The sequence below is a fragment of the Salvelinus sp. IW2-2015 genome, unplaced genomic scaffold (assembly GCF_002910315.2).
Source record: "Salvelinus sp. IW2-2015 unplaced genomic scaffold, ASM291031v2 Un_scaffold2021, whole genome shotgun sequence".
Lineage (NCBI taxonomy): Eukaryota > Metazoa > Chordata > Actinopteri > Salmoniformes > Salmonidae > Salvelinus > Salvelinus sp. IW2-2015.
Window position 1 is genome coordinate 58,831 of NW_019943368.1, and position 9,184 is coordinate 68,014.

Genomic DNA, 9,184 nt, shown 5'->3' on the forward strand with positions numbered 1-9,184 from the left:
TACACATCTAGATGTGTATAAGAGACAGGTGGTGCGTGTGAGTGGTTGAAAGCATCCAGATTAATTTGTAAACAGGGAGATGCCAAAAAGTGAGCGAGAGAATTAGAATTAGCATTTTAACAATAAACAATACCGTTGTGACCTGCTGCGGTCATTCCCTTGTGAGTTGTGAGATGGCAGTGTCAATGCAAGAACAGGCTGTTCAAAGCGGCTGGAGAGCACTCGTTAATGAGAGACAGAAATAATGGCACGGGACGTATTAGATTCCATCGTTTGCTTCAGTTGCATCCCGAGATAATAAGAGGAAAAAAATGGGCACCTATCCTTCTTCCTCGCTAGAGCTCGGCTACCCAACCCGAGCCCGATGGGCCCCAACATTATACATCGGATTAGTGCCGGGTAGGGCCTGTTTTTCCATCAATAACTAGGGTACGGGCAGGGCTTGGGGATCACTAAATTGATCAGTAACATTTTGAAGCTGAACCATTTGCTCGTGCTCTGCTGCACAGCTCTGTCACATCTGACTAAGATCCTAACATGGTGTCAGATAACTTGGTGCTTCAACCTCGTCAAATATAAGACTGGAGAGATTATTTCACAGAAAACAATAATGTTCCTTGAGTTTTGTCTAGATTAGAGTGAATAAAGCTAACAGCTAACAGCTCTCTCATGTCTCTTCATTGAGCAGAGCAGCCCGAGCGGAGCTGTTGCTACGGTTACGCACAGACTCAGACCCGCCGTGAGCAGGGTGCATGCAGAGCGAGCTGACTGCGTGTAGGGAGCGAGTGACAGACCAGAAGTAGCAGCTAATCAGTGGTGTAAAGAACTTAAATAAAAATACTTGAAAGTGCTGCTTAAGTAGTTTTTGGCCCTAGGGTAGGGCCTGAACATCGCGGGCTGGGTAGGGTAGGGCCTGAATGTCGCGGGCTGGGTAGGGTAGGGCCTGAATGTCGCGGGCTGGGTAGGGTAGGGCCTGAATGTCGCGGGCTGGGTAGGGTAGGGCCTGAATGTCGCGGATGGGTAGGGTAGGGCCTGAATGTCGCGGGCTGGGTAGGGGTAGTCGCGCCTGATGTTGCCGCGCATGAACATCGCAGGGCTCTATTCCTTGCACGTATGCTGGTCATCATGACTTGTTTAAATGTGTTATTCTCGATATATTATTTGTCCCTCTCTCTATTTTTATTTATTTAACTAGGCAAGTCAGTTAAGAAACAAATTCTTATTTTCAATGATGGCTAGAGAACTAGTTTAACTAGTTAACTGCCTTGTTCAGGGGCAGAATGACAGATTTTTACCTTGTCAGCTCTGACCACTAGTCCAACGCTCTAACCGCTAGGCTACCTGCCTTCTCATTAAGAGATGGAGTATAGACAGGCTGCTTTAGCGAACTTTATAAATTAGCGAACTCACACCCCAAAAGTCTAGAGCGATAATAAAGGCTACACTGATCCTTGTGCTTGGTGCCAGATGTATAGGTGTCTCTGGCCTAACATTTCATTAAGGAAGTATGTCATAGCCTAATCATTGATTTAGCCATGCAACTTGACATGCGTTTATGGATGAGAAAGTTAACTGCCATTTCCTAAAAGAGCTCAGTGGGAAATTTCTGTTTTTGCGATCTGTTGCCTACATCAACAGACAGGGTTTCATTAGCTTAATATGTCCTAGGCACTATAATATACAGTGGGGAGAACAAGTATTTGATACACTGCCGATTTTGCAGGTTTTCCTACTTACAAAGCATGTAGGATCTGTAATTTTTATCATAGGTATACTTCAAACTGTGAGAGACGGAATCTAAAACAAAAATCCAGGAAATCTCATTGTATGATTTTTAGGAAATTATTTGCATTTTATTGCATGACATAAGTATTTGATCACCTACAACCAGTAAGATTCCGGCTCTCACAGACCTGTTAGTTTTTCTTTAAGAAGCGCTCCTGTTCTCCACTCATTCCTGTATTAACTGCACCTGTTTGAACTCGTTACCTGTATAAAAAGACACCTGTCCACACACTCAATCAAAAAGACTCCAACTCTCCACAATGGCCAAGACCAGAGAGCTGTGTAAGGACATCAGGGATAAACTTTGTAGACCTGCACAAGCCTGGGATGGGCTACAGGACAATAGGCAAGCAGCTTGGTGAGAAGGCAACAACTGTTGGCGCAATTATTAGAAATGGAAGAAGTTGCAGTTGACCGGTCAATCACCTCGGTCTGGGGCTCCATGCAAGATCTCACCTCGTGGGGCTCAATGATCATGAGGAAGGTGAGGGATCAGCCCAGAACTACACGGGCAGGACCTGGTCATGACCTGAAGAGAGCTGGGACCCAGTCTCAAGAAAAACCCATTAGTACACACTACCGCCGTCGATGCATTAAAATCCTTGCAGCACGACGCGAAGTGGCCCCGTGCTAAGAGCCCAGCGGCATGTCCAGGCGGCTCGGTCTGAAGGTTGCCAAGTTGTCAACGCATGGTGCATGATGCCGAGGAGGTGAATGGGAGCAAGGTCATGTGGTGATGAGCCAACAATAGAGCTTTTTGGTCTAACGTCCACTCGCGCGTGTTTGGAGGAAGAAGAAGGATGAGTCAACTCTAAGAACACCATCCCAACCGTGAAGCATGGAGGTGGAAACATCGATTCTTTGGGGTGCTTTTTCTGAAAAAGGGGACAGACAACTGCACGTATGAGGGAGGAGGATGGCGGGGCCATGTATCGCGAGATCTTGGCCAACAACCTCCTTCCCTCATAAGAGCATTGAAGATGGGTCGGTGGCTGGGTCTTTGCCAGCAAACAACGACCCGAAACACACACAGCAGGGCACTAGGGATGCTCTTAAGAGCATCCAAGGTCTTAAGTGGCCGAATGCCAGTCTCCAGACTGAACCCAATAAGAAATCTTGTGGAGGGAGCTGAAAGTTTCCCGTAATGCCCAGCGACAGCCCCGAAACCTGAAGGATCTGGAGAAGGTCTGTATGGAGGAGTGGGCCAAAATCCCTGCTGCAGTGTGTGCAAACCTGGTCAAGACTACAGGAAACGTATGATCTCTGTAATTGCAAACAAGGTTTCTGTACCAAATATTAAGTTCTGCTTTTCTGATGTATCAAATACTTATGTTCATGCAATAAAATGTAATTAATTACTTAAAAATCATACAATGTGATTTTCTGGATTTTGTTTTAGATTCCGTCTCTCACCGTTGAAGTGTACCTATGATAAAAATTTACAGACCTCTACATGCTTTGTAAGTAGGAAAACCTGCAAAATCGGCAGTGTATCAAATACTTGTTCTACCCCACGTATATAATAGTATATTTTTTTGCACATTTTGTTCAACTTCAATTCATTTCCACAAAATTGTGTCAGACCCCAAAAATGTTTTTTCTCTGACTTGCATAGCGGGGGTGTTGGTTCCGGCTAAATATTCGCTGTAGTGGAATGTTAGTAAGAGAATTTGCATACATGGGGATTTTTGTTTGTGTTGTTGTTGTAGGCCCAGGGGTTAAAACGCAATTCTACATCATTTTACATGTCTGGATCACAGCAGGCTGCGAGGGGAGAACGGCTCATTATAATGGCTGGAATGGCGCTAATGAAAGCCAAGAGTGTGCAAAGCTGTCATCAAGGCAGAGGGGCGGCTATTTGAGGAATCTCAAATTAACATATATTTTATTATTGTTTAACACTTTTTTGGTTACTAACATGATTCCTTTTATTTCATAGTTTTGATGTCTTCAACTATTATGTCTACAATGTAGAAAATAGTAAAACTAAAGAACCCTTGAATGAGTAGATGTGTCCAAACGTTTGACTGTACTGTATATTGTTTAGGGACACCCTTCTAGCTTCTGCCCCACCTGCCCTGAATGCGGGGCGTCACTGGTGGCCAGCGACCTCCTGTGGTCTGGTTTCTTAGCAGAATCTTTTTTAATACCACACAAGTGATCCAATTCTGAAACTGACCAACTGAGATCAGTATAAAACGACCTTGTCTTGAATGCAACCAATAGCCAGCCCTCTGATGAGCTTGTGCCAATATCCCTCAACATAGCCATGTTGTTCCCTCCATGTTTGGGAGTTGATACAATATCCCTCACATAGCCAATGTTTGTTCCTCTGGTCATGTTGGAGTTGATACAATATCCCTCAACATAGCCAATGTTGTTCGCCTCCATGTTGGGAGTTGTACAATATCCCTCAACATAGCCAATGTTGTTCCCTCCATGTTGGGAGTTGATACAAATCCTTCAACATAGCCAATGTTGTTCCCTCGATGTTGGGGTTGATACAATATCCCTCAACATAGCCAATGTTGTTCCCTCCATGTTGGGAGTTGATACAATATCCCTCAACATAGCCAATGTTGTTCCCTCCATGTTGGGAGTTGATACAATATCCCTCAACATAGCCAATGTTGTTCCCTCCATGTTGGGAGTTGATACAATTATCCCTCAACATAGCCAAGTTGTTCCCTCCATGTTGGGAGTTGATACAATATCCCTCAACATAGCCAATGTTGTTCCCTCCATGTGGGAGTTATCAATATTTTGGTAGATAATATACTGTATAGTGTTCTCTTTTTCAGCGGTAGCCTTGCTTTCCAACCTGTGTTTTCCCAGCTGTTGTATAAAATATTTTAGCTGCTCACTCTTCACTGACAGATACAAAATTCAACCACCAGCTGTTTGATATTTGCCAAGGTTCCCAACTGTATGCGCTTTAATTTGGGCTAAAACACAATCCACAGCAACAACATTTTTAAGCTATTGATTGCTTACATTCTACTCTCTGATGTAGTGTTTTGAATTATTACATTTATTTCTGTACAGACAGAAGTAGTTCTGGGATAATTCTATATTTTGGCAAATGTATTTCAATTTATTAATACAGGGTGTCTGCAGTTTTGTTTTGTTTTTTTCCTGTCAATTAAGACCTAGACAACGCTGTGTGAAGGGAGTTCTGTTAACCCTAGACAACCTGGTGAGGAGTTCTGTTAAGACCTAGACAACCTGGTGAGGGGAGTTCTGTTAAGACCTAAGCAACCTGGTGGAGGGGAGTTCTGTAGACTAGAACCTGGTGAGGGGAGTTCTGTTAAGACCTAGACAACCTGGTAGGGGGTTTCTGTTAAGACCTAGACAACCTGGTGAGGGGAGTTCTTGTAAGACCTAGACAACCTGGTAGGGGAGTTCTGTTAAGACCTAGACAACCTGGTGAGGGGAGTTCTGTAAGACTAGAAACCTGGTGAGGGGGTTCTGTTAAGACCTAGACAACCTGGTGAGGGAGTTCTGTTAAGACCTAGACACCTGGTGAGGGGAGTTCTGTTAAGACCTAGACAACCTGGTGAGGGGAGTTTCTTGTTTAAGACCTAGAACCTGGTGAGGGGAGATCTGTTAAGACCTAGACAACTTGGGAGGGGAGTTCTGTTAAGACCTAGACAACCTGGTGAGGGAGATCTGTTAGACCTAGACAACCTGGTGAGGGAGATCTGTTAAGACTAGACAACTGGTGAGGGGAGTTCTGTTAAACCTAGACAACCTGGTGAGGGGAGTTCTGTTAAGACCTAGACAACTGGTGAGGGGAGTTCTTTAGACACTACCCTGTGGAGGGGAGTTCTGTTAAGACCTAAGACACCTGGTGAGGGGAGTTCTGTTAAGACCTAGACAACTGGTGAGGGGAGTTCTGTTAAGACCTAGACAACCTGGTGAGGGGAGTTCTGTTAAGACAACCTGGTGAGGGGAGTTCTGTTAAGACCTAGACAACCTGGTGAGGGGAGTTCTGTTAAGACCTAGACAACCTGGTGAGGGGAGATCTGTTAAGACTAGACAACTGGTGAGGGAAGTTCTGTTAAGACCTAGACAACCTGGTGAGGGAGTTCTGTTAAGACTAGACAACCTGGTGAGGGGAGATCTGTTAAGACTAGACAACTTGGTGAGGGGAGTTCTGTTAAGACCTAGACAACCTGGTGAGGGGAATTGTTTAAGACTAGAACAACCTGGTGAGGGGAGATCTGTTAAGACCTAGACAACTTGGTGAGGGGAGTTCTGTTAAGACCTAGACAACCTGGTGAGGGGAGTTCTGTTAAGACCTAGACACCTGGTGAGGGGAGTTCTGTTAGACAACCTGGTGAGGGGAGTTCTGTTAAGACCTAGACAACCTGGTGAGGGAGTCTGTTAAGACTAAACAACTGGTGAGGGGAGTTCTGTTAGACCTAGACAACTTGTGAGGGGAGTTCTGTTAAGACCTAGACAACCTGGTGAGGGAGTTCTGTTAAGACCTAGACAACCTGGTGAGGGGAGATCTGTTAAGACCTAGACAACCTGGTTAGGGAGTTTCTGTTAAGACCTAGACAACCTGGTGAGGGGAGTCTGTTAAGACCTAGACAACTCTGGTGAGGGGAGTTTGGTTAAGACCTTAGACAACCTGGTGAGGGGAGTTCTGTTAAGACCTAGACAACCTGGTGAGGGGAGTTCTGTTAAGACCTAGACAACCTGGTGAGGGGAGTTTCTGTTAAGACTAGACAATCTGGTGAGGGGAGTTCTGTTAAGACCTAGAAACCTGGTGAGGGGAGTTCTGTTAAGACCAGACAACCTGGTGAGGGGAGTTCTGTTAAGCACTAGACAACCTGTGAGGGGAGTTCTGTTAAGACCTAGACAACCTGGTGAGGGGAGTTCTGTTAAGACCTAGACAACCTGGTGAGGGAGTTCTTATTAAGACCTAGACACCTGGTGAGGGGAGTTCTGTTAAGACCTAGACAACCTGGTGAGGGGAGTTCTGTTAGACTAGACAACCTGGTGAGGGGAGTTCTGTTAAGACCTAGACAACCTGGTGAGGGGAGTTCTTTAAGACCTAGACAACCTGGCGGAGGGAGTTCTGTTAAGACCTAGACTAAGACTAGACAACCTGGTGGGGGAGTTCTGTTAAGACCTAGACAACCTGGTGAGGGGAGTTTCTGTTAAGACCTAGACAACCTGGTGAGGGGAGATCTGTTAAGACCTAGACAACTGGTGAGGGGGGTTCTGTTAAGACCTAGACAACCTGGTGAGGGGAGTTCTGTTAAGACCTAGACAACCTGGTGAGGGGAGATTCTGTTAAGACCTAGACAACTTGGTGAGGGGAGTTCTGTTTAAGACCTAGACAACCTGGGAGGGGAGTCTGTTAAGCTAGACAACCTGGGTGAGGGGAGATCTCGTTAAGACCTAGACAACCTGGTGAGGGAGTTCTGTTAGACCTAGACAACTGGTGAGGGGAGTTCTGTTAAGCCTAGACAACCTGGTGAGGGGAGTTCTGTTAAGACAGACAATGGTGAGGGGAGTTCTGTTAAGACCTAGACAACCTGGTGAGGGGAGTTCTGTTAAGACCTAGACAACCTGGTGAGGGGAGTTTCTGTTAAGACCTAGACAACTTTGGTGAGGGGAGTTCTGTTAAGACCTGACAACCTGGTGAGGGAGTTCTGTTAAGACCTAGACAACCTGGTGAGGGGAGATCTGTTAAGACCTAGACAACCTGGTAGGGAGTTCTGTTAAGACCTAGACACAACCTGGTGAGGGGAGTTCTGTTAAGACCTAGACAACCTGGTGAGGGAGTTCTGTTAAGACCTAGACAACCTGGTGAGGGGAGTTCTGTTAGACCTAGACAACCTGGTGAGGGGAGTTCTGTTAAGACCTAGACAACCTGGTGAGGGGAGTTCTGTTAAGACCTAGACAATCTGGTGAGGGGAGTTCTGTTAGACCTAGACAACCTGGTGAGGGGAGTTCTGTTAAGACCTAGACAACCTGGTGAGGGGAGTTTCTGTTAAGACCTAGACAACCTGATGAGGGGAGTTCTGTTAGACCTAGACAACCTGGTGAGGGGAGTTCTGTTAAGACCTAGACAACCTGGTGAGGGGAGTTCTATTAAGACCTAGACAACCTGGTGAGGGGAGTTCTGTTAAGACCTAGACAACTGGTGAGGGGATTCTGTTAAGACCTAGACAACCTGGTGAGGGGTTCTGTTAAGACCTAGACAACCTGGTGAGGGGAGTTCTTTAAGACCTAGACAACCTGAGGGGTTCTGTAAGCGACTAGCAACCTGGTAGGAGTTCGTTAAGACTAGACAACCTGGTGAGGGAGTTCTGTTAAGACCTAGACAACCTGGTGAGGGGATTCTGTTAAGACCTAGACAACCTGGTGAGGGGAGTTCTGTTAAGACCTAGACAACCTGGTGAGGGGAGTTCTGTTAAGACCTAGACAACCTGGGTGAGGGGAGTTCTGTTAAGACTACCTGGACGAGCTCTGAGCACAGACCTGGGGGAGTTCTGTTAAGACCTAGACAACCTGGCGAGGGGAGTTCTGTTAAGACCTAGACAACTGGTGAGGGGAGTTCTTTAAGACCTAGACACTGGCGAGGGAGTTCTGTTAGACCTAGACAACCTGGTGAGGGAGTTCTGTTAAGACTAGACAACCTGGGAGGGGAGTTCTGTTAAGACCTAGACAACCTGGTGAGGGGAGTTCTGTTAAGACCTAGACAACCTGGTGAGGGAGTTCTGTTAAGACAACCTGGTAGGGGAGTTCCTTACTGATTGTGACATTAATTCATCGAGCAGAAGGGTGGAGCGAAAAGCCCACACACTCCGCCCTCCCTGGAATGAGTTTAACACTTGTAGTTGAGATTGTGTTGCATCAGTTGGGTGCACCTCAGGCGGATATGATTCTATAAGGAAAGAATGTAACTAATTGGCATATTAAATAACTGTAGATCAATAGTAAAGTGCAACGCTGCAGAGATGACAGCTCATGTCTTTTAGAGCACAACGAGGTCATGGAAATTGAATCTCATTCTAGTGATAACGCGCACTTCTCTCTTCTCTCGCCACAACAGCCAGGCGTTGGACTCAAAACATTGCTACAGTGTTGTGCAACCTACGACGGGACGGACGGGCCAACCCCAATCAATTCTCAGAAATCCGAATATAGGCGCTGACTGAAAATCTACCTGTTTACATTAGCCTATACGTTTTTTAGGTGGCAGGATAATTAATGAGGAGGTAACTTGATTTAACTCTGATCGCTTCTGTTAGAATAGTGACAATTATTTTCATGCCACGAGAGGATCCGGTCAAATAGGTGCCAGAATAAAACAGTCCAAAACTGAGCGGTACTGGATCCTGTTCCGGCAGGATCCGCCTAAAATTAAGCACTTTTCTGG

General features: G+C 45.9%; 1 pseudogene; it reads left to right on the forward strand.

Moving 5' to 3' along the window:
• LOC112072748 (copine-4-like) overlaps nt 1-9,184 on the forward strand; it is a 34,749-nt pseudogene that overhangs the window by 19,411 nt on the left and 6,154 nt on the right.